We start from the raw sequence: 24,816 nt of genomic DNA on the forward strand, positions 1-24,816 counted from the left end.
GCTCTCCTAGTGGCACTCAGGGACTATTGTTCTGCTGATCTTTAAATGTGCAGAAACTGACAGTATGGACATGAAAGAGCTGACTTGTCTTTGTGAAGATCTCTGATCGTCACATTGGATTCTCCATCTTTTTTTTATCCTCTGCGGATGCCGTCGCTGCTGTTAAGATGAAACGTTTCGACTCTTTAATTATTTCCACTTTTAAAGTAAAAATTAAGGAAGATATGTACCCTACAATGCTTAAAATAAAGAGCGCTAGCTGAAAAACAAAAAGTATAAAAATGGTCAAATCATTATTTTACTAAAACTAGTCCAAACTATCTAGCATCACATGGAAAAACTAAGCGGATGTCAATCTTCCTTGCATAAAATCAGGGTGGAAGAATCCTGTCACTGATGATTAAATACGCTTCATTTGCTGACTTTCTGATTGCCTCAGCCAATATATCAACAATTACAAACGAGAAAGAATATTTTTAGGAGGAAAACTTGTATGACAGATGGTAAACTTCCATTTAATAGATAACCCAGCAACATCCCGTAAAGAACAATGTCATTTAAAAACTTGACACCAAAATGTGTAGCAAATATGCCATGCCTAACACATCAGCACAAACCCCCCATATGCACTGGCATGGTGGTGGAGATTTGATAGTTTGGATTTGTCTTCAAAACAGATGGCATCATTGAGGTATAAAGTCCAACATAAACTCTGCTGTAAATCAAAATATTCGTGCTGCATCAATCAGATTTCAGATTTACAAACGTCTCATAGAACATGCTGGATTTTAAAATACCGGCAAAGCTTGAAAACTCAAAGATAAAGCAAAGTGTTTTTTTCCTCCCTGGTTAGCCTTTCTTTTATCTGTTGCAAGTCTTGTTCTCTCTAACTCTCTAACAAACTACAGACATGTGCTGACTTGTCATTGAAAAGTCAGGTAACTTTTAAAAAGCTTTTTTTTGTCCATTTCCTCTGACCTGATCTTAAACATCTCACTGACACTGAAAATAACTACGTTTGGGTCTTTATCTACGTGGTGTTATAAATGTGACTTTGTAGTGCTTAGAATATTTTAATTTGTGGTGCTAGTGATGTTTATTTACAATAATCAGATGAGAAATGTCTACTGTAGAGAGAGGGGTTCAGATCAGGTATCGAACCCCGGATGGCTACATTAAAGACCGATAGCTTCAGGCGACAGTCCTATCTCGATGTTATGCACTACACCGAAAGTTTCTAAAAGTAAAGAAATAGACAGGAATGTGCTATGACATGAGTGAAAAGTCATTTTCAATCCAACAACAAGACAATTAACTTGCACAGGCCTGCAAATTAAAATCAGATTGGCCGAAATAGAAAAGAATATAGAATGAGAAAAGTTTAGAATGTGATCCAGTCGAATTCAGATCTGACCTAAATGCTAACTGAGATTGATTTGTATTAAAAGTTGGCAAAAAGTCCCGTAAACAACTGATAGAATCTAAAATGTTTGGCAAATTAATTTCATTCAGCTGCCCTGCAGAATAACTGTGAGTGCAACAAAGCCAAAGAAACCTCTGCTCTTCAGAATCTTTGCTTCTCCTTCAGTCACATCTGTGTTTGTTAGCCAAGTTCTTTAGTCCAACTCTGCTTCCTTCTGTCCACCATTTCCCCCCAGCTTCTTTAAATAACTTCTTGTCTTTGAGGCATAGATCCTCATTCCTACATAAGCATCACCTCCCTCTGAGCACACTTGTGTGAAATTGGATTGCTGATCCGTTGGTGCTGAATCGCAGAGATGTAATATGGGATAGCGGCAACCACATGCTCCACTGGCAGAGACAGCTGTTACAGGACACCTAGGGATCAGCGTTGACGCTTGACTTCTAGTCCCCGTCTCTTCAAGACCGATAATGCTCTCAGCAATTCTCATGATGGCATATAGTAGAACGCCGCTGAAAAACAAGCCGGAACTCATAAGACCGCGGCGAGGCGAGACCCAGTTCACAGCGTGCAGAGGGCTGCCCAGTTTGCTTGATTCACTTACATGTCAAAAGGTCATTGTTGATCCCTGGGCAATTTGATGTGGCTGTCGTCTTGGATTTGCTATTATCATGTGTCATCGCTCCCACTATCACTGCTCACCCCTCCTCTTCATCATCAGAGGGTGAAAGGGCTGTGTCAAAGGGTAAAATTCTATTTCACACAAATGTATCTTCATTATCATGTTTTCTCTCCCTGTCAGCCTTGAAGGTTGATTTAAAAGGGTTGAACTTGAATAAATCTAAAGCTACGCTGTTGGAAACATAGAAACCTTTTCACTGCTCAGTCGGGAAATACCCTCAGCGTCGTTTTAAACCTAGCTGCCTGAAAATGGATTGTATTTTTTTCTTAACCTCTGTAAATAGGGAGCAGTTTAGGTATTTCCCTAATCATAATCAAAATTCTACCAACGTTAGTTTTATTGTTATGTGTAATAAAGCTGAATAGTATAGTTTTTCTAATGGTACGATTTTAGCGGTTTAAGGGTATTCTTGATTTCCATTGAAGACATTTTATTGTTAAATGATCAGACTAGCATTTTCTTGCCACATGTAGTTTGATCTACAAACTTTTTAGGACATTATTTTAAACAGCAGTGATGAAAAGTTGTTGAAGAAAAATATACTTTTTTGTTTTTCAGATAAAGGTCCAAAAATGTTGCATACATATGTTTCAGTCCTCTTTACTCACACAAATAAGAGATGGTGTGATGTATGGATTCATGTAGGTAGCAATCCTGTCGGAAGACTTGTTGGCCTTGACAATCTTACTGAGCTGAGATATTGCCCGCAACTCCCATTGTGATGCACTTAGTCTGAATATTTTCTATAAAATCTGGGCTACACTTTAAGGAAACAAAGGTTCCAAGGTTGTTTCCTCAAGCAAAGAAGAAGAAAATAATATGTAAGACAAGATTCATGGCTTTGCTGCGACTTGAGGTTTTTTTTCTTACCAGCTGATGTATAGTTGGATCTCTCCATGTTTGTTTTTATGTTGAGAAATGCAATGGGAATAGTGTTTTGCTAAGCCCTGACTCATGCTATATATTATAAAACTACTTCTGAGCCCAACACTGAGTTTATAGCTGCCATTCATTCATCTGTGTAACTGGGCGCATTATCAAATGAGTGGATCAGCTCTCTTGGCCGTCACAGACCCGCACTTAGTACCCGTATTTCTTTCGAGTGCTAAATGAACCCCCCGCTGAGCTTAGCTGATTGTATGTCATTTGCTTTTTGTGCATTGAGGGAAAACCCCCTCATCTGCCAGCCTCTTGCCTTGGCCTCCTTCCTCCGTGGCCACCCCGCCACCCCATTGTCTGTCCTGTTGCACGGTTGTAGAATAAAGGAAAATGGCATTTAAAAAGGTGCACATGTGGAGTGGTTGACATTCAGAGTGCTGCTACCTTAAGGTTAACCCTAAACGAAAGACAATGGCAAATGCAGGCTTTTAAAGCGTCAGTCATGTTGTGTGGACTATCAGGTGTCAGTAAGGAGGCAGACAGGGTAGCGTTTGAGATGCACGAGTAAATAATACATTTCCCTTTAGCACGTCTGGCATTTGACTCAGCTTTGTCTCACACCTGTGCTATTAAAGTCTGGAGGCTCTCTTGGCATTGGTTACTCGCTGTTAAGGATGATGTTTTGTTTTATTTTCAAGCCAAGTTGCTTTGAGGTTTTGTTCAGCATGGCAACAGAAAGAGAGTAGTTATGGACTTATCCTCAGTTAGTGCCCTAGCTGGTACTTGACTCCTGATAAAAAACCTTTTTTCTTCTTCTCCTTTTCTATTTGGAAAAAAGGTGAACTCAAGGTACATTTTCTTTGACTGTAAATAGACATCGACAGTCTTGGCTTTGAAAATTCTTCGCTCGATTAGGTATGGCTTTCAGTTAGGTGCACAAAAGAGGCAATAAGTGAGACTTAAGAGAGCCTTCTGGAGAATGCTGTGAAACTAAATCATCAGCCAATTGACTCCGCTTGTTTCTCCCCCTGAGCTCCTCTCTGATGACCATTTTCCCCCACATCTAGTTTAGTTTGAATGTTTGTAATTTAACTGAGCAATTTAGTCTGTCACCCTGTGGCATTGGAGATGTGATACATGTCAGTCCACACACCTTTCTGACTTTCTGGTTCAGACTGACACATCTTCATAGCTTTCAAAACGGATACTCATCCATTTATCTGCTCACAAGCTGATGGATTTCTCTGCTGTTAAACTTTGAGGCTGAATGTTTTCAGTTTTTGAGCAAAGGTCTGACATTTAGAGTCATGAAGCAGAGAGCTATTGTTTCTTATTAATAATGGTTTTTGCCCAATTTTAACTTCTTATTTTGTTCATAAACAGACCATATTTCAGACTGTTTTATCAATAGCACATTGATAGCTGTAATATAAAATACTCTTCAAGCTTTGTAGCGATTTTGTCTGTGTTCTGTTGGGAGTGATATAAGTATTAAATTTTTACTATGGCAATTTTTATAAAAATATTTAGACTTTTGTGTGATTTCATGAGTGGCTAACAATATTGCAAATTAAAACCTCTGCAAGTCCTTCTCAGAAGGATAAGAGCAATATAAAAAAATAACCTTACTCATGGGTTGTCAATGTGTTTGCAAAGTATTTCTAGGTTGGCTCTACAAATTAGAGGAGAATTGGTTGAAAAAAAAAACCCCAGCTTACAGAGATGAATCCATAATTTTATGTAACAAAATATTATATAGTAGGAGATCAATAAAAATCTCCTGGAATCATAAGTGTCTCGTTAGAAAACAATATGTTTTCGGCCAAAGGGAACATTTTAATTATTCTTATGTCAATTATTCTAAACAGCCGGTGTTTAATTTGCCCTTTTTAAAGTTTAAGCGCTATGAGCAGAGTACACTTGTATGTCCATGCAAGGTTTTTCTTGCGGTTTGGCTTCCAGTTTTATCAGGATCTTCTGTTGCTGCGAGCCAGTGTGCATTTGGGTCTCTTTGATCATTACTGTCAATAACAACATACACCACCACTAATTAATTTGGTTTGGGGCTCTAAAATAATTACCTATGGGCTAAATGTTAGTGATTATGCATATCTTTCATAAATTCTGCTCAAAGATGTTTGAAACCAAAACCAGAGGAAATGTGCTTTGGAACGTCTTGCGTCATTCCCACCTCAAAGATTAAACTTACGAGTATTTCTACGTGGATAAACAAACTTTTTATTTGTAGTTGATTTTTTATTGAATACTAATATGTGCAAACTGACCCTACCTCTATTATTTTCAGTGTTAACCATCCAGCTAAATAAAATAAATCTTTTTCAGGTTTCATTTTCACCATGTGATGATCTGTGTGAATGTGTTTATTTCCCCTCTCTTTCTCCTCAAAGCGTAAAGTAAGCATAAAGTTAACCATAAATATTACTCCTATAATAAGTTGATCAATTTTTCATCTGGTTTTTATATGGAAATTTTATCAGAGACATGTTTTCTCAGAGAAATCCTTAACTGTGCTCTGCTCACATCATAAGCAGAAAGCGACTTCAACTTAAGTACCGTTAAAAAAATTTTTTTTTTCAAAAGTTAAAACTAAGGGGAGTTTTTGAGTTGTTCTCGGAGCAAACCGAAGCAATCCTTCTAGTGTGTAAATAGCAAGAGATATAGAATAGAGTCAGAGATATGAACAGGAGACGTGGTGAAAGAACAATAAAGAAAGAAACCTATTCAAATCAGATCCAGTGTGTGCTTTTCCCTTTTCAGCCTTCTGTGAAAAAGCAATTCATCATTTTAAGATAAACAAACAGTTGGTGGTTAAAGATGACTCATGGCAGTAGGGACATATTACATTATGATAAAAAGTAAGGATTTAAACTCCAAATCTCAGTCAAAATTGAAGCTGTGAATGATTGCATTTGTGAAAAGTAACTATATGAATAAAATATTTGATTTAATAAAGAATTTAGAAGTGGGGCGGGGGCTCTACCTGCCACGCATCTCTTTAAAACCACAAGATAAAAGCCAGCATGGTTAAATGTGTTGAAACTAAGCTTTCTGAAATTTTTCTAAATAACTTTGCAGTGTGAAAATCTACAGCAAATGAATTTGGCACCTCCAAGAAACAAAAATACAGAACACTGAGATGATAAATACAAATGAAACTTAGTTGGATCCTGTTTTTGCTTTGTGTCTTTAAGAGTTTACATTTAATAGAATAATGCTTTTGGTTATCTGCATTGAAATACTGAATATGTTTGACTGGTGACACTGTACGCTGGTTAATGTGTTCAAAACAGTAGAATATGTAAATTTTCCCATGTGCCATTTTAAATTATGCTTCAGCCTTCCAGGAGTCCTAAGAGATGGAGTCCATTGAACCCTGCAAGCTTCAATGGTTTCAGGAACTGACGGTCTGGCAGGACACCCCATTGCTTCCCCACTGTCAGTGACATCTGCTGTGCTCCTCCTGAGCGTCGTGCTAATAACACAGGAGGGTTAAAAGTTTTTAAAGCATTTTATGCCAAGATGAGCAATGTGCATTCTGTTCTATGTTAGTACATCTATATAGATATAAAAGACAGAATCCACTGGGAAATGTGAGAAAAATGCCCCCCCTCCTTGCACGTTTCCCTCACAAAGACCACAACGATGTCTAATTTGCACAACGTTAATTTTTTTCGGCGTGGACAAACCTAGAAATTCACTCAGAACCTCAGATTGTGTAATGGTTCAAGAAATTATATTCTCACACTCTGTAGATCTCAGTTACACTCTAAGTGTAAAATAAAGGATTGTGGAACAAAGAACAATTATGGCCATGGTAACACAGCTTTGCAAAGTGGCATCTAAATCAACGAAGAAAAAAAATTACATAAGCATCCTTTATAATATGAATAGGAAAATATGCCTTGATGAATATCTTGTTTGGTAATAGAATACCAGTACAAACACCTCATAGCAATGTACAATCATGGTCATGGAGGTATAATAGTTTGGTCTTGTTTTGTTGCTACATAACCGTGGCACCTAAAATGAAGCATGATTATTATGAAGCAGGTCATTTTATTAGACAAAAACTGTCTAATAAAATGACTAAGAACTCATTTAGAGATGGATTGGAAGAGGTTAAGAGGACAGTAAAGTGAGCCAGCAATTTAGGGAATAGTAACGGAGCAAATTATGTAAAAAGACAAAAACTGGCCAAATTTATTTCACAGAAATATTCAGCAATTATCTGAAGATGATTACTTCAAGGTTTTCCTTGTAAATTAAATGTCTTAAGTGTTTCTCAGAATTCATGTGGCCTAATTTCAATAATGACAGTTTAGAAACAAAAAAAAAAGCTCATTATTAAATCACTAAAATACAAACAATATTTTATGGATTGATAAATATGACATAATATGTGAAAATATGATTTTATTTCCATAATTGCAGTTTTTCCATTGCTTTACTTAGGCCATAAAGCCCACCAAGTTTGCTCAGGTGTAGGGTAAACACTGCATAATTTAACATCAAATCTTGACTTGCGTGCAGTTCCTGCATAACTCCCATTGATTAATAAAAAGTCTAATTGGGTTGTCTTTGGCTCCAGACAACTTTTTATCTGTCTCTCATTATTCTTCCATTTCTCTCAGTCCATTACTATTTGATTGTCTGCCTTCAGTGCCGCTTTCCAGTTGCTCTGGTCCCTTCCCTGTGTGGCGTGCTCAAGGGACCCAAAGCCCGTCATTTTAATAATACACACATAAATAATAGATACATTTTAAATGCTAATTCTAAAAAGGAGTCTGGGGGTGACTCGATCTCGCAGCATTTGCGGTTTGACCTTAGCACAGGCAAACAAATTACTGAGAGCTCAGTGTTTCTCATTAGGTTCTCCACGCATCATCACGCTGCCAAGTTGCCCTCCTCTATTTGCACAACCTCTATGTACAGTATATATACCATGTATATTTATCTTTTGGTTTCAGCATTGTAAAGTTTACCTGCATCTTCTCTTTTCTTACCTTTGTCACATTTGGTCTTTGATGCCGATTAAGTTTAGTTTACACTCTAATCAATATGGATGATAATTCATAAGTAGTAGTTGAACAGAGCAGAATACAATGAGAACGTCAATGTTTATGGTAAGTCAGTGAATTTGAAATACTTTCACTTAGTAACCCGTGCTTTGTAAGTGAATGAAGTACTTTTACAGTAAACACAGGTAAATGTTTGAGAAGTGTCCAGGTCACAAGACGCAACAAGAATTTTGTAATATTTGAAGAGGATGCTCAGGGTTGTCAAAATGTTTTGGATTTTTGTTCTTTGTACAGAACCAGCCTTCTTTACCAGGTAGCTTTTTTAAGTTACCAATCTTCATCTTATGTTTGGAGTGCTTTGCTAAAACACACGGCTGTTATTTGTGAAGGGAGCACACAGGAAACTCTGTTTTATATAAAAGTTCTTGCTGTACAATGCAGGGTATTCCATCCATCTGAGCGATGGTTGCAAGAAGAAAGAATTCTATGTTAAATCTGAATTAGATATTAGTCAACACTTCGATGTACTGGCACAGAATTTATATGAAACATTTTCTCTACAGATCCATTTCTCCAGTGTTTATTTGCTGATGATTTAGCATCCTTCACTTATAGTTACATACAACTCTAACGCTCTCATTATCTCTGGTGTACGCTGTATTTTTAAACCCATGTTGCCACTAAATGAATAAATGTAGCTCACCAGAGGCCACACACTTTGTATTCCTGGCTATTTCAGCTCTAATAACAGCACTGTCAACTTTATTGCAACCCTAATCAGATTAGATTCTTCAGGGAAATAACAGCTGATAATGTTTGAAGGGGAGGATAATATCCTTATTCGAATTAGTCTACAAATTGGAATGGAATAAATCGTCTGTTCAACATAATATTTTACCGAGTCGAGAGACAAAGCAATTCAAAAGTAATTGAAAGCAATTAGATTATGATTACTAAATTTAATTTACCTTGGGGATTACCTAACTGTTTGTTTGGCAGTTTTAGGTTTGTAAAAGCTTTAGTTGTTTTATGTTTCCAGGAGTAAATGTTTATTTAGTTTGTGCTGACGAGAGTGAACGTTCTGCCTACATATGTTCTTGTACAATATAAAATCATGTTCTCTGGTGCTAAGATTTCTCATTTTTGTAGCAGGAACCGTTTGAGACTCTCCTTAGGAAAAAATACCACAGTTTTGCAGGATATGCACAAAAATAGGATATTTGCTTACAAATGAGACAGAATGACAATGTGTTAACTATAACATTCATCTTGATCTACATACATCGACTAAAGTCAGGAATTCAATGCAATCTGCTGTGTTTTCTTTGATGGAAAACATTTCAACTAATCTGACTGCGTTGCTTGGTAACTAGGATCAATTTGGAAAGTATATACTTGATGTGAAGTAATATTGGATTGAATTGACTTCTTTTGCCTTAAGACGACATGTTGTGAATTGGCGCTATACAGTGTAGATAAACTGAAATAAACCGAATTAGGTGAAAACAGTGTGGTAGTTTTTAAATGCTCAATTCCTGGTTAAGTTAGAAGAACTGAGATGGAGAAATACCTATATAGCCTTATGAATACACGCAGTAATTCATGCATCTAATTTTTTTGAAAGGAATTATTGACATAATCTAACCGACTAACAATTCAAGCATGTACATGTTTTTCTATGCCCTGATTTGGTAGGGAACCATTTCATCTGCCAAAGGTTTTAAGACTGTAGTTAGCTGATTTAGTATCAGACTCTAAAGACTGGTTAAATATAAGGACTGAGGAAATGTCATTTTCTTTTGCCTCACCGAGTCAACATACTAATTTCTATCCTATTTTTGAGATCAGAACCAATGACTTTTTGCCTTTTGTGCATACAGAAATTTCTGACTTTATCCATTCATGGATAATTTGAACACACTGAGTTGGTGACTGTACTGGATGATAGCCTGGTGCTGACAGAAATATAAAGTTGTTTGTCATCAGCATAGATATTGTAAGAGACGTTGTCCTCTTCTGTTGCCTGGGACATGAAGATGTGTTTTTAAAGACGACCTTGAGAATGGAGCCCTGAGGAACCTCACATGCAATCTATGTTTGCTCAGATGCTTAATTAAATTTTTTTTGTTTCCGCCCATTTTGGTAGCAGAAAAAGTTTAAAGCAAGCAAAAAGTTTGAAGTCCTTTTTTTTGCCAATCAGCAGTGCAGAGTGTTAGCTTGGCTAGAGTCTGCGTTGTTACTCTATGTTTTGTAGAGCTGAAGCAGACATCGGACTTTCTGGCACTTTCTAAGAGGCAAAGTCTTAGGAATAGTGCATTGTGAGATGTGAGTGGTTTTGAAATATTCCCTGTTAATACCTTCATACCGGTAACTGGAGAGTACCTCTTTTGTCGTGATGACCAGCTATCCTTTCTACTGCGTACAAAATTAATGTTATATAATTTCACCATAAACTGCTGCCTACTCAATAACAGCTTAATTGATTCTAATAATTACTCCACATTATTGGTGCTCCATCACAGTGCTTCTTCCATGGCTTGATTCCTAGTTTGATGCTTTAGTTTTGTGGTGTTTTATGTTGGCTACACAGGAAAGCGCTTCTTTATCAGCTACTATTGTCAGAAAAAATATAGTTAGGTGATACATTTCGGCACAAACCGCAATTGGAAAGTGAGAGGTCCCCACCCCCAATGCACAATAACATTCCATAATCATTACTGGTGTTATTACTGAGATTCATATTCTAAATGTCAGTCCAGTCTGTCTTATTTCCACCAAAAATAAAAACCATAAAAAAGCTTCTGTATCCCAAACGGCAGCTTTGTTTTGGTTCTTATGTTGGAAATCCTCCAGCTGTCATCTCAATTAACAAGCTGATTTCGAAATGGCGTTTGCGCAGTCCCGCAGCATCTCAAGTGTCTCCTGATGACTCGCAGAATGTCAGAACAGCACATGTGGAGAACGCTCTCAAGGTCAGATTGAAATTGGAGCCATTTCATCATGAGTCATTATGGGAAGTGCTGTGCAATAAATATTCTTAAAACACGAGCCTGACACCGTAAAAATATAGTGTACAGTATGCAGCACATTCAGCATGTCCTTTTTTTTTTTAAAGACCATAACTTATAGTTGACTTGTTGTTAGAGCTTTCTTATTACTCACTTGTTGCATGTATAATACCAAGCCGGGCTCTTTTTTCTGTCCTGTCTAATGAATTAATATAAAAGCAGAAAAAATATGAGGGATCTCCCAGCCGTGATCACTAATACTTTCTTTTTTGTGCTTTGCACGGAGTCGGAATGTGTGGGTTTGCGCCTGTTATCGCTTTGAAAGACAAAAGCTGTGATGAGGGTGTAGGTGTGTTTGTCTTCTTCAACACAATGATTACCTTGACAAAATAACAGATGAACAAGTAGATCTGAATAAATTACGATCTCTGTGCAAACGACCGGAGTCTGTGCAAGATGGCTGCACAATAGAGCCCTGACATGAAGGGAATAAAATGAAATGACTTGGATCAGCAAGGTCACTGGCTCTTCAAAATTCCCCATTTGATTGCAGTATTCTTGTACCAGATTGCCTCGGTAAAATGTAACTATGGGAATAAAACATTATTCTCCAATGTGCACACACACAGAAAGATAATAAGGGTACGGCGGGCCGAAGTGAATGCCTTGAACCATATAGGATTTCCGAGGATTAGAATTTTCCTGTTAAACAGCATTAACCTCCTACAAATCACAGCGCCGACCAGCTTGAAGGGCAGCCATTGAAATTATATCTTGATTCACACACAAAGCTTTAAAATTTAAAGCTGAGGAGTCCTTGGGTTTCAGTCACTTTGCATGTGTTGTACTTGCATATATTAATTGTATTATCCTCGCCCGCACTTGGAGAACTGCATTTTTGAAAGAATTGTGCGCAAATCGTTTGTTTTATTTCAGCTCTGTCTCCCGGTTACAAAGCAGAACAAAAGGATGCGAGTGCATCTCAATAAAACAGAATGTCGAAAAACTGAAAAGTGAATTTATTCCAGTAAGAGTTTGAAAGCCATTCAAGCTCTGCAGTACTACGCTCATTAATGCAGGTGACGGTCCTCTGATGGAGTGGCAAAGGCCAAATCCTGCTGGAAAATGAAATCCGCACCTGTAAAACATGTTGGCATGAGAAGGCTTAAAACGCTCTAATATTTCCTGGTGGACAGCTGTGCTGACACAATGGACCAACGCCAGCAGATGACATGACTCTCCAGCACCGCCATCTATGGAAACCTCACACTGGACCTCAATTAAGTTAGAATCTTCTAGACCAGGGGTGTCAAACTCCAGTCCTGGAGGGCCACTGCCCTGCAACTTTTAGATGTGCCTCTGCTGCACCACACCTGAATAGAATAATTAGGTCATTAGCAAGGCTCTGGAGAACTGAGCTACATAAGAAGGAGGTAATTAAGCCATTTCATTTTAGTGTTTTGTACCTGTGGCACATCTAAAACCTGCAGGACAGCGGCCCTTGAGGACTGGAGTTTGACACCTGTGTTCTAGACGGTAATATCTTGAAATGCTAAATCTACAGTGAGAATGTTAGACCACCGAGCGTCACTCCAGTAATCTTTCTTCTTAGCCCAGATAAGATGCTAATAACTGCTTTGCTCGAGAGATACATCAGCATAGAGCAGCGCTGACTCTAGCCACAGTCCGTTCCTTATGAATCTCCCTTAAACGCTTGAACTGGCTGTTTTTCAATCCACTAAAGGCTTGGAAAATTGCACTTGAATCTTTTTCATTCCAACTTTTACCTTCCACTTAACTTTCCAGTAATTGCTCTTGGCTGCTGCACTCTGTTAACAGTCACCTTGTTTAGAAATCATCTTTTGTGGTTTATCCTCTTGTTCCTGCCTGGGTAACTGCCAAGTCAGCAGTCTTCATCATGATTGTGTAGAGCATTATGCAATCCATCCATACCCTGTCTGTATCCTTTTATTCTTCCAGGGCCCATTAGGGAACTGAGCCATTTTGAAAGAGGAAGGTACAACCTTGGCTGTTCCATCACAGGCTAACAGACATTTAAGATAAACAACTGTGCATACACACACTTACTTCTAGTGGTAATTTAGAGAGCTCAATTAAGGGAGACATCAAATAGTGTTCTGTCATCCTAAAACAAGTAATAACCAAAAGTAATTTTGCTTGCCTCGACGTTAGTTGTACAGAAGTGTCTACTTCAGAATAATGTGGTTAAAAACAATTAAAGTGCATACATAGTTGGACTGCTACGAAATTTCTCAACTCTTCAGTTTCTCATCAGTTCTTTTTTTTTCCCCCAGTGACACTTAACACCTTACTTATTGTATTACGTTTTTCATTTGAAATATTGCGGACAATTCCCTCACTTGAGCTGTTGCCTTGTCTCTGCCTATTATCTCCAACCGTATCCTCACTTCAGAAACATTTGATTCATCCTTGTAGATATCATATCAAGGTCCAAATTTAGGCATTTTTCCTTGACTGAACCCAGAGTAATTGACAACCAAGCAACTAATATGTTGGTTTAAAGCAAGGGTCTCAAACTCCAGTCCTTGAGGGCCGCAGTCCTGCAACCTTTAGATGTGCCTCTGCTGCACCACACCTGAACAGAATAATTAGGTCATTAAGGCTCTGGAAAACTGATCTACACAAGGAGGAGGTCATTAAGCCGTTTCATTCCAGTGTTTTGTACCTGTGGCACATCTAAAAACTGCAGGACTGCGGCCCTCGAGGCCTGGCGTTTGAGACCCCTGGTTTAAAGTCCCATAATCAACATGTACTGTAGCTCATGGCTAATTTGCCTATTAATACAGAAACACATTGAACTATTATGGTTATATGTGTGATTGAAATTCCAATATATGCATTTTCCTATAATGAATCACAGTTACAACCAAGTGTGGGTGTGAGATAATGGTGACAATGACTTGGCAATAAGTCCTGTGTTCAGTGTGTGTGTGTATATATATATATATATACATATATATATATATATATATATGTATACATGTATACATATGTTCCTGTCTGAGGCAATCTGGTATATATATATATTGCATATATATACAGTATATGCTGTATATATTGCTTTATAAATCAAACTGGAATCAAATATTCCAGTTTGATTTATTTTGATTCCAACTTTTATTTTATGCAATATTAAGTTAAATATAAAAGAGATTGGGCTTTTCATTATAGTTTAATTTTCTTTTTCTAATTAGTTCTTGGAATGTTTGCCAGTTTTCTTTTAGGTGTAAATATTGTTTAGTGTTAGTTTAGTTTATCTTAGCCATTGTATTAATTTTAGAGTTGACATGCTTTAATTTTTAGGTGCAGAATTCAGAAAAGGTCAAAAAGGTGTGGTGATTATGTATACACCGTTTGGGTAATAAAATCTCAAGAGTACACCATTTTCAAAAATATCTATTCAATTATTGTTGACGACTAATTGACTTTTGTCGTCACCATAAACATGAAAACAAAGGACATTAGATTGGTTAGTTAGTTTTCAACCATTTATTACTGTTTTTATTTCGGTTTTTGTTATTTTGTTAGTTTTAGTTAACAACACTGAACTTGTTCCAGAAGAATTGAAACAGGAAAGATTGGGGTAACATCAAACTAAAATCTTTGTATTAAAAATGGGATGCCATTAATGTTCATGCATGCTTAAAGACAAGTGATGTAAAGCTGTTGGTAACAGTTTATAATATTCCTCTGATGTGGACACAGTTATTACAGAGTCCTTCCTTTATTCTACACTTTGAGGCAAAAAGCTAAAGCTTCTCATTTTAGCATATTTTTCTAATTTAGATACAAAGAAAAGTGATTGAGACTAAGTGGAGATGCCAACATATTTGAGTCATCTGAAGTGCTAATTGGCAGGACAAAGGATAAATGCTGTAATCAACTAAGAAAATTAAAACTCTCTGGAGAAAAAAAAACAAAACAATGTGAAGATATTTTTCTTCTGAGCTACATTCACTCATCCATCCTTAGATTTGAAACATTGTTTTATTATTCTTATGTAACGTGATGGGAAGGATTAAACGATAAGAACTCTATTTACCGTAATCAACATTCAGATCTGCAAGCCCACTTGGAAAAAAAAAAAGTGCAGGTAAAGAAAGCATTTAATAATGAATGGCAGACATTTTAATGAAAGCCTTGCCAGCATAACGAGTTGAAAATAAATGAAAAGATTGAACCTGATGAAAATATATTTCAAAAGTTGTAATGTTTATTTTTTTTCCCCCACTGGAGAACTTTTTTTGTTTGTTTTTGACTGGCTATAAAATTGCCCCCTAAAAAAAGTATTATTCTTTTGTTAAATAAAATACTTTAATTATATTCTGATTATCATATGCTACTGAGAAAAGTATGTTATGATACATTGCCTTAGTCTCCATGAGAATGTATAACTTAGTTTTCATATATTTTTTTTGGAGCTGAACTGAATATTTGCTCCTTTTGTGACCAGAGGTTGATTCTTCTGTAGGTATATTAAGGTGCCTCTCAAAGATCTGGACTCAGCCATCATCACCCCACAGAGAGGCCATTTTTTCCCCCCACTTTCTACTGAAGGCACCTGCTTAAACCCTATTGTGGTCAAAGAAAAAAAACCATTAATATTTATCAGGTGGAAACACAAAGAGGAGAAGAAATTTAATAGTTGTTCGAATTCAAATCTTTTAAATTTGTTCTGAGCGTGGTGAGGATGTGACCACAAATCTCCTGGTGTGTGACCTGCATATTTTCTTGGTAAATGAGACATGTTAAATGGTGTGCCAGAGGGAAAATGGGACTTTTCAAGCAGCACACAGTGTTCCGATCATCACAGATAACCAAGCTGGAAGGCCAGGGACCTAATTTAAGGGCTATTTACCATATGCCAGATTTTCAGCAGAGCTGTACCCAGGCAGAAAAATGAAGAAATTCTGCGAGAGGAAAAGCCGACAAAATAGAAGAGAAACCATTAATATTGGACATCCATCTCTGTCCGACTCTACATGAAAAGTAGGATACCAAAAGGAGTTCTTTTTAATTAAAAAAGGCGTAACATAATCTTAGTTTCTAGACTTCACCAACAAAAGGAACATTTTAAACACGGCAGAAAACTAAGATCTGTGTTTAAGCAGCATTTTTCTCCAACCTACTGAAGATGTCGTTTGTGAGGATGTTGAAGCAGTTGAGGCTTTCTTCCTTTGTACCTTCGTTTTCTTTAATTAAATTTTACATCACACTTCCCCATTTGTGCACACAGTGCAAGTATTTAGGAGCAGTACGCTCTGAAGCTCCTATCGCTCTGTAAACAGTTTTACCTTCTATCCTCTGACTCATTCAGGTAGATAAAGATTATTTTTTAAGTCTGAACTGGAAGAAAACTAACATTCTGTCCGTTTTTACTCTTTGTAATTGGTTAGTTCATGAAAGCCTGTAATGGTTTTAATGGTTAAAAGGCTGATTTCTGACAGTTTTAGATAAATTATTCATTCCAGCAATAATATTTGAATCTCTTATAGATTAAAATATTAATCATTTATTTGATAATATGTTAAGCAATGCACAGTCACGATTTAGACAAGACTGCAGAACAAAAACTGCCATCGCATATGTTACACAATTACTACATTGTTGTGTGCTGAGCTTTTTTAGAACTATGTAAAACATTTGATTGTGTAGATCAGGGCCTCTTCTTCTAAACTCTGCAACATGTACTGTAGACTTTGGTGACTCTTGAGTTGGTTTTCAAACTAACTGGGAGAAATCAGTGTGTTTTAAAATAGCTGCTAATCTGCTAAAAATTGAGATTGGTTTTCCATAAGAGTCACTCCTGAGACTATTTGAGTTTTATATGACTCATTTTGGGATGGATCTAGACATCCCAAAATGTCTAGTGTGTAATCATTTACACTAATTTACATATTAGTGTAAATGATGCTACTACTTATACAGTGACATTTTATAAATGGTGATAGACTCTCCAAAGTTATTGAGCAGAGTTAAAAAGACTAAATATTTGGCTTTTACGTGTTCCTGCTCATCTTGCAGTAATAGCTTAATGTCAAATGAAGCTCATAGGGACAGATAAATTGCATCTCAGCAAGCCAATGTAGGCTCATAAAATGCTATATGTTTCAGTAGAAGTTGAAGATTACCTGTTAATATTTGTAGTTCAATTTTTTAATAGTTTGTAATCTTTCCAAGTAGCGTTATCAAGAGGATCCAGAACAAAGAGCTGTCTTTATTTATTATAACATTTCCATGGTGATATATTTTTGAACATTCTGGTTCTGCTGAGTTTGAGCCTTTTTAAATGTCTCCTCCGGGCCCCTCCTTTCAGCGAGTTATTGTGTTTTCGACTTTGAGGAGGTTGTGCAATAATGAGAAATGGGAGACTTTTTTTGTTTCTGCACTCAAATATATGGCCTCATTTCATCGGCTTAACAACCTCATTTAAATGAGCCTAATGACTCTCACTAATGTCCAGGCATGGCCAAGAGATTGTGACTGCTCTCACTAGCAATGTCCTCTTAATGCACATTGTATATCTCCATTATGAGACCCGGTCCCAGCGGAAAACACAACCCATTTGTCGTCCTCTTCCTCTGTTTGAGATTAATTTTGATATTAATTTGGAGGTTTCTCTTTTGTTCGGTTTGCATGTTGAGTTTCTTCGGCTTAACGGTTTGGAAATGAGAGATTTTGATGCTATTCTCTTTTTTTTCAGAAAGCTACTCATGATTAAAAAATAATTTTTTTCAGTAAAGGCCAAAGAAAAGTTTAATAAATCTATTTAATCAGTCATTTAAAATATATGCTGACTTTTTAGCATTCCTTTCAAGTTGTAAAGCTTTTGACAACTCAATCAAGTGCTGGAAAGGTCATTGAAAGGTCGCTATTGTGGAGAATTATAATTTTTAGCAGTAATTTCTTTAAAATTCATGTAAAATACACAGCCAAAGCGAAATGTTAAATCTCCTCATTCACAAACATTAGCATTATTAGCTGTCGCTGCGCTTCCCCAACATCAGATTGTGATGACTCCGCTGTGTTGCACTCAATAATACTGCCTGATAGTTTTCATTAAACATCAGTGTGTGAAACCAGCACTTGGCTACACAGCCGTGGATCAATTTAAATAAAGGACTATGCTTGGCGTCAACACAAATCAATAGCTGTACGGGCTTCCTGATGTGGTCATAACCACCAAAAGCAGGGCCATTATATGAAGCGCTTCTGTCAAAGGCAAATTTAAAAGCACACACACAGTTGAATATGTGACAGAAAACCAATGCTCTCTGATAGGGAGTGAAACCTGACAGCTCAATAAGCTTTGGATTAAAGATGCTCTCTCCTGGTCCCCATCCTTAAACCCTTCCTACAACCAAAACTACCTTTCCATCCTACAAGGGACTTAAAAGCTCAAACCTGTGCACTATTTAAGATTACAAACTCCTGTCGACAGGTGTGCAAGAGTTGAGAAGTGGACATAAAGTAGAGAGGATGCAGGCCCCTTGAGTGGTGACGTTTGATATGGACGATGTGGCTTTCTGCCCAGAGTGGCACGACTTAAGAGGAGCTGGGGAGACAGATTTGATCCCAGAATGAGTTCATTACTTGCATGTCCAGTAAATGGCAGTGTGATCCCCCAAGGCACTAGAGCAGGGCTCTGCAGCCTGCGGCTCTTTGGACTTTTCACAATGAGCTTTGTAATTTGTCTAAAACAAAGTTCTGAACTATAGGTATAATAAATGTAGATTTTATCAAGTTTTTGATTTCCACAACAAAGTGACAGTATTTTTTTTTCAACATTATGTTGGAAACTAAGGGCTTTTCTTATTTACATCATTTCCCACAAACGTCAACATCTCAGAATAAAATGCAACTGTATTCCTTTTGTAAATGTTTTTCTTTGTCTTAAAATATAAGAACGGAAATAAAATAGTGGCTCTTTAAAAAAATTACCACAAATTTTCTATAGCTAATAATTAATAAGTATTTTCACAAAACATTATGTAACATTTGCACAAAAATGTCTCTTTGGTTTCTAAAGGTGGCAGACACTTTCACTTTAACAATATTGCTGTTTATAAAAATGTATTTAATTTAAGAAAACACACACATAAAAAAAAATCCTTTCTTGGCATTAGGACAACCCTAGATTGAGATTATCTGTCCCAACAAAAAAGCTGGTCAAATTCAGTAAAATACCATTCTAAAGGAACCATATGTACATATTTAGATATTATTTGACGTACTAGATTTTGAACTGAACTGAAGCCAGGAGGAAACGCAGTCACGGCTGCAATATGCAAACATTTTTACCACTAATAGTATTCCTTTGTGCACACTATTGATCTGTAATGTCAACCGAGATATGCGAGATGGAGAAAGCAGAGGCATCTCCAGGTAAGCTCCACCTCTGTGCGGTATTCCATCTTTATTTTTGGCTCCAGGAACAGTTTTAAATAACATGACTCATCTATGAAAGTGATTTATTATCAAGCTCATAAATATTAATGCTGTCTATCGGCGTCCAAGCAAAGACGCCTGACTGGCCTGAAAAGTTTTTTCCCCTGGTTTATGTATTTGGTGTCACATTTGTATTGTGTAGCAAATGAAATGAGCATTTTTAATTACTTCACTTGTGGAAAGACTTATGAATTAGACATTTAACAACATTGTTGCCACGTATTCAGGGAAAATAAGAAAGAAAACAGCTTGTAAAAACTAAATAACTTAAGTAATGACAACCCTACTGTATTGATTGTAGCTCCTCTTATAGCATATGCTCTAATGGCTTAAGTGCTTTCTCCTTTAGTTCAAGGGTTTACTAATACAGGCATTACTATAATTAAACCAGTCTTTCTGGGACATATTAAACTTAAATTTATTTTAACCTAGATTAGTCATGCCAGGTCATCAAAAACATTTTCACACAATTCCAAAAACGTTACTGAATAACATTTCTGTACACTTTACACAAATGTGTAAAGCTGGTTCCTAATATATAAATGTTCATAAAAGTAGATTTTGCTCATGAGCAAGACTAGCATGGAGACATCAACCAAGTTTCCAAAACAGTGTAATTTTACTTGTTAATTGGAATCTTTTTTTATAGGAACATGGGAGATGGACCCTGAAATTACTTTTGCCATCTGTATAGACATGCATTAGCATTTGAAATAACCAACAACGGGCCAAATCAACAGAAGCTCATTCACAGCCACTTGAAAGGCGTCTCCAAACAGAAAAGTCTTTTGCTTGGGGTGGTGGCGGGGCGGGGAAGGAATCCTCCCATAATTCAAGCGGAGGTCTGTTTATCCACCTGCCGCTGCACAGTTCATGGCTATTTCTCAGTTTTCTTTAGGAGACTTGGGTCTCTAATGATCCCAGCATGTCTCTCCGGTGTACGTCTTACCCCAAGCAGGGCTCTGTGTGGACTCCCTCCTGTGCTTGTAGGAGTCCAAAGCTGCACTGACCACTTCATCTTGTGGGATAAAACCAGTCTTTCAGTCCTCTCTCAAACCCTGGAGTTCCAAGACTAAATCCTCAAAGGCTGGAACATCAACACAGGTTACTTGAATAGCCGCTGGAGCCCTAATTTTTAGCCGACGTTCTTAGGCACCCATCCGTGTTGGTAAGTCATGTGACGTACCAAAAATTAAATCGGCATTTAGAATAGCTTTATTTTCTTGTGAAGTCTTGTCACACAATGCCATGTGTTTAATTTTTCTCACTGTGTTTTAGCATTTAAAAAGGTTGGGGGAGGAAACACATTTTTTGAGGTTTAGATCGTTTGGTAATTCTCGATGTTGGGAGAGGCGCCTTGTGACAGCAGTAGTGCAGATTCTGCTGTGCCTCATTCAATTCAGCTATTTTTGGAAAGCTTAATGAAAGGTGATAGCTACTCATTTGCTAAGTGACATAGTTACCTCATCCCAGATCATCCAAGCAGAGCTGACAGATTGGTCATTATGCTCTTAGTGTTGTAGCCTTGTTATAACTCTCTTAGAGTTCAGTTTAAATTCTAAGCAAAGAAGAGATAAATGTTTGTTACAATATATATAAGTTTAAGTTTCCTTAGTTTTGAAAACAAAAGTATTACATTTTTGTTGAAATTGTAGAACCTTTTAAGAGTAAAATCCTTACCTAATAATGATAGTTTAACTTGAACAAACCATGATTGGCACAGCAACAGATTCTCTACATCCACCTGACTGAGCTCGAGCCTTTTTTTTTGAAAGAAGGGGATAAACATTTTGTCTCCTTGATGCCTTGAACATTTTTATTCAGAGCTTTCAAAAATGTTCCCAAAAAGAAAATGAATGACTTAATGGGGAATGGAACTAGAGGCCACTCTTCAGATTTTTATATATGTATTAAAAAAAGGAGGCCAAGTTTTAGCTTTCTTCTACTTCACAACTATGCACTTATTTAATTTAGGTAATCACAAAATCTCAGTCATTTACACTGTGTGGTAGGGACAAAAATTTGAAAAAGTTTAAGGGGTATAAATACTTTTGTAAAGCACAGTAGCTGCTAAATCCTGGTGAAAAGCTTTATAATGCCCGGCCACAAAAAAGTGTTAATATGCACGTCTTGTTTCCCTGTGGAGGTCCAACAGGTCCTTCCACTGATGACCAATTGCAACCCAAACAATGCCAGTATAATAATAATCGCTTTATAAAGGGGCCAGTGTTTACAAGCTTTCATTTGTGAGTTCATTTTGTGGTGCAGCTAATATAATTTCAATTAATCACTCCCTACATCAACAATGATTGCTGTTGATGCAATCTCTCTGCATCAACAGCAATCTGAACCGTTTTTTAAACACATCTCTCTCATGTTGTGTGCAGTTCCATCATTAGTTGTTGGTAATGATGTCATTCTGTTTTAAGCAAAACGTAGGCAAAAAAAATAATAACTTGACTTCCTGTTTCTCAGGTGTAGATACAGTTGGTTAAAGTTGGAAAGACTTTCAAATAAGGAGGCTGGATTTCTTCTTCTCTGAGCAGAGAGTGTAATTTTTTGTTTCCCCATTGGAAATATGAAGCTGCTCACTGAATATATTTTCAGTGGGCCTTATACAGGGTGACAGGGTTGTCTCTGAATATATACATGCTCCCCATATAGTAGATGGTCTGAAAAAATTGTCTGTTCATCCATAATACAGCCTTTTTACCATGTTTTATAGATATTTTCTTTAACATGCATTATACATTATGTTCCAATTTTGTTTCATGTACATTGATATGTCATACCTTTTAGTATAGGAATTTGTGAACTCCTATACAAAATGAAATTAGGCTTTTTATAATACAACCACACTGGAAAAGGTTGTGGACTTCTGTCAGTTTTTGTGGTTTTTACTGACAAGACTTTTCCCACCAGAATTCTCAGCATCCAACAAAAATCAATATGTCCCGTTGTATCAAACCATGTTATGCTTACACTTTCAATTGTTGATTTATCAACTGAAAAACCAGACGTCCAATAAAGACATTCTGCAAAGACATGTGGGTTATAGACCTGCGTTCTAGATCAATTAAACCTTTGCATGCTGTGAAGCAAAGATCTCTCCAGAGCAGCATGCTCTGCTTCCCTATCGCATCTTTCAATAGTTACTGTGATAGATGAATGAGCATAGAAGAAGTGTTTGGGGTGTGGAGGGTTACAGCCAATCCAGCAGAATATGGAGACGTGGAAGTAGAGGAAAAAAAGACTATAGCTTTCGTAATTCAAACAAACAGCATTGCTAACTCGTACAGACGGTTAAGGCTGATCTTTAGCTGTTGCATTTTATGTGAGACCATAAGGTCATTGCAAATGCACTTTGCTTTCTATTGCTTCACCCAGCAAACTGCCTTACTTGTCCCAACAGCAGCAGAAGCAACAGTCACAGACTTTTCTTCTGCTGAACTGGTACTGAAGCAGTGCATTGTTCTTTGCAAAGCTTTTTCCCTCATATGAACAAGCCTGCAATAGAATTCTTTCACACAAACAACATAATGGTTTAGTTCCTGAAGCTGTTTTTATACAGGAAATTCAAACTGTTCCTCTAGTTTGAAACCTTACTATACAGGCTATTGAGAGCTCAGTCTGTCAATGCGTAACGCAAAGGTTGCCTATAAGATGAAAGCAGGGATAGCAATGTAGCTTATACTTCCCCATAACCAAAAGCCGCGATTGCCTGTATGGATTGACTACCTTGTCCACTGAAGTTATCTGTTGTAGCTTGAACTGTTTTGTGTCCGACTCCATCAGCTTTGGGTTGTTCCGTCTCTTGCAGCAACAATTCAAGTTGTTTCCTAATCCTGGCACAAAAAAAAAATGTTTTGAACTTGGAGTGTTTTTGATAGATGAAAAGAAATCCCTCTACTTTACCCATTCACTTTCACAAAACCCACTTTTCCAGGGCTGAGGATGAGAGTGCTTACTCCATCCTTTTCTGTGTCCTCAATAAGCCGCAATACATCCTGTTCGACAGACTCCAAACTAGAATGTCCTTTTTATTTATTTTTTTTTTTTTTGCCAAGAAAGCAGTTTTCAGTTCATGACAATGGGGAGTCTCCCTCTTATCAACCATATGCGATTGCTCTTTTCCATTTTAGAAGTGTATCTCCAAAAACTCTATTTAATAAAATTACTCAGCTGCTTTGAAATACAATAGGAAGAAAGATTCTGATTTGTTTTTGAATTTGAAGTTTTTTAAGTCTTTCGCCGGTAAATCTATTTGTTCTTGAATATTTCGCTTTCAATAATCAAAAAGCTTCCTTCCGTAATATTAAAAAAACCCCCAATATATTGCCCATTTACTGCCATGCTGAAATGAATTTCGTTTATTATTGGTGCAAATGAAGGTCATACGCCATTTTCATTTTGCCTCGGTTTTCTCCAGCGATCGGAGCTACACAGTTGTCTGTGGGTCTCTGACGCCGCCACAGTGACAGGGCGTGGATATTTTGCTCCCCAAACACTCGCCACACATCAGGCTGGGTCATGGCCTGCTGGAGACCTACGTCTCTGACTGTCCCATGCCAGTCTCCTCTGGGAAGTGTTACAGTGACATTAGGAAGTCTCCCATCGCTCGCATGTCCAACCGCTGGTCACCCTCTGTAAGAAACCTCACTGTGCTGCTCATCCCCCAGATAAGAGATGCTCCCAGAACGTTGACAGGTTAGCCATTTGATCTGAATGTATGAGAAAAAGGAAACACAAAAAAATAAGAAAAGCTGAGGGAGGTTTTGGAGGGCAAACGCTGCAACCTCCGAGTACTCATGGGATATTAGACGGGCCTTCCAACCCTGCTTTTTCACTGAAGCTTATCGGCCTCGCCTCTACGATCACGCTTCTCTTTTCTGGAACGTGTGCGTCGAGCCAGAAGCTGTCGGAGTTTCTTAGCTTAAATTTCAGAGGAAGGAAAGTCCGTTCCCCTTCACTCGTTCGGCCTGGGGCATGAAATTATAGAGTCTGCATCCGTACCCCTCTCTGTGGCACATCAGTAGCGCATATATCCTCCAGAGTGCTTTTGCTTTGTTTCCTTTGTGTTGGCATGTTATGCTGCTTGGGATCAGCATTGTCTGTGTTAAATGTCGGTGCCTGAAACGATGTATTTTGTTTTGATTTTGAAATCTGACTGCTCAAACTGTCAATCCTGTTTGAGCAGCAATGGCTGACATTTCTGTTTTATAATAAGAAGGATTGCCTGACGGTGGATATGACATTTCAGCAAACTGTTCTGTTTTTTCTAGCATGAGCCCAGGC

The 24,816-nt window shown here is 37.4% G+C and overlaps 1 protein-coding gene across 2 annotated transcripts in view; it reads left to right on the forward strand.

Annotated features, from left to right (window-relative positions):
* Positions 1 to 24,816, forward strand: part of klhl29 (kelch like family member 29) — a 276,011-nt gene that overhangs the window by 105,338 nt on the left and 145,857 nt on the right. The gene's annotated exons all lie outside the window — the stretch shown is intronic.

Source organism: Xiphophorus maculatus, chromosome 15 (genome assembly GCF_002775205.1).
Source record: "Xiphophorus maculatus strain JP 163 A chromosome 15, X_maculatus-5.0-male, whole genome shotgun sequence".
Taxonomy (NCBI): Eukaryota; Metazoa; Chordata; class Actinopteri; order Cyprinodontiformes; family Poeciliidae; genus Xiphophorus; species Xiphophorus maculatus.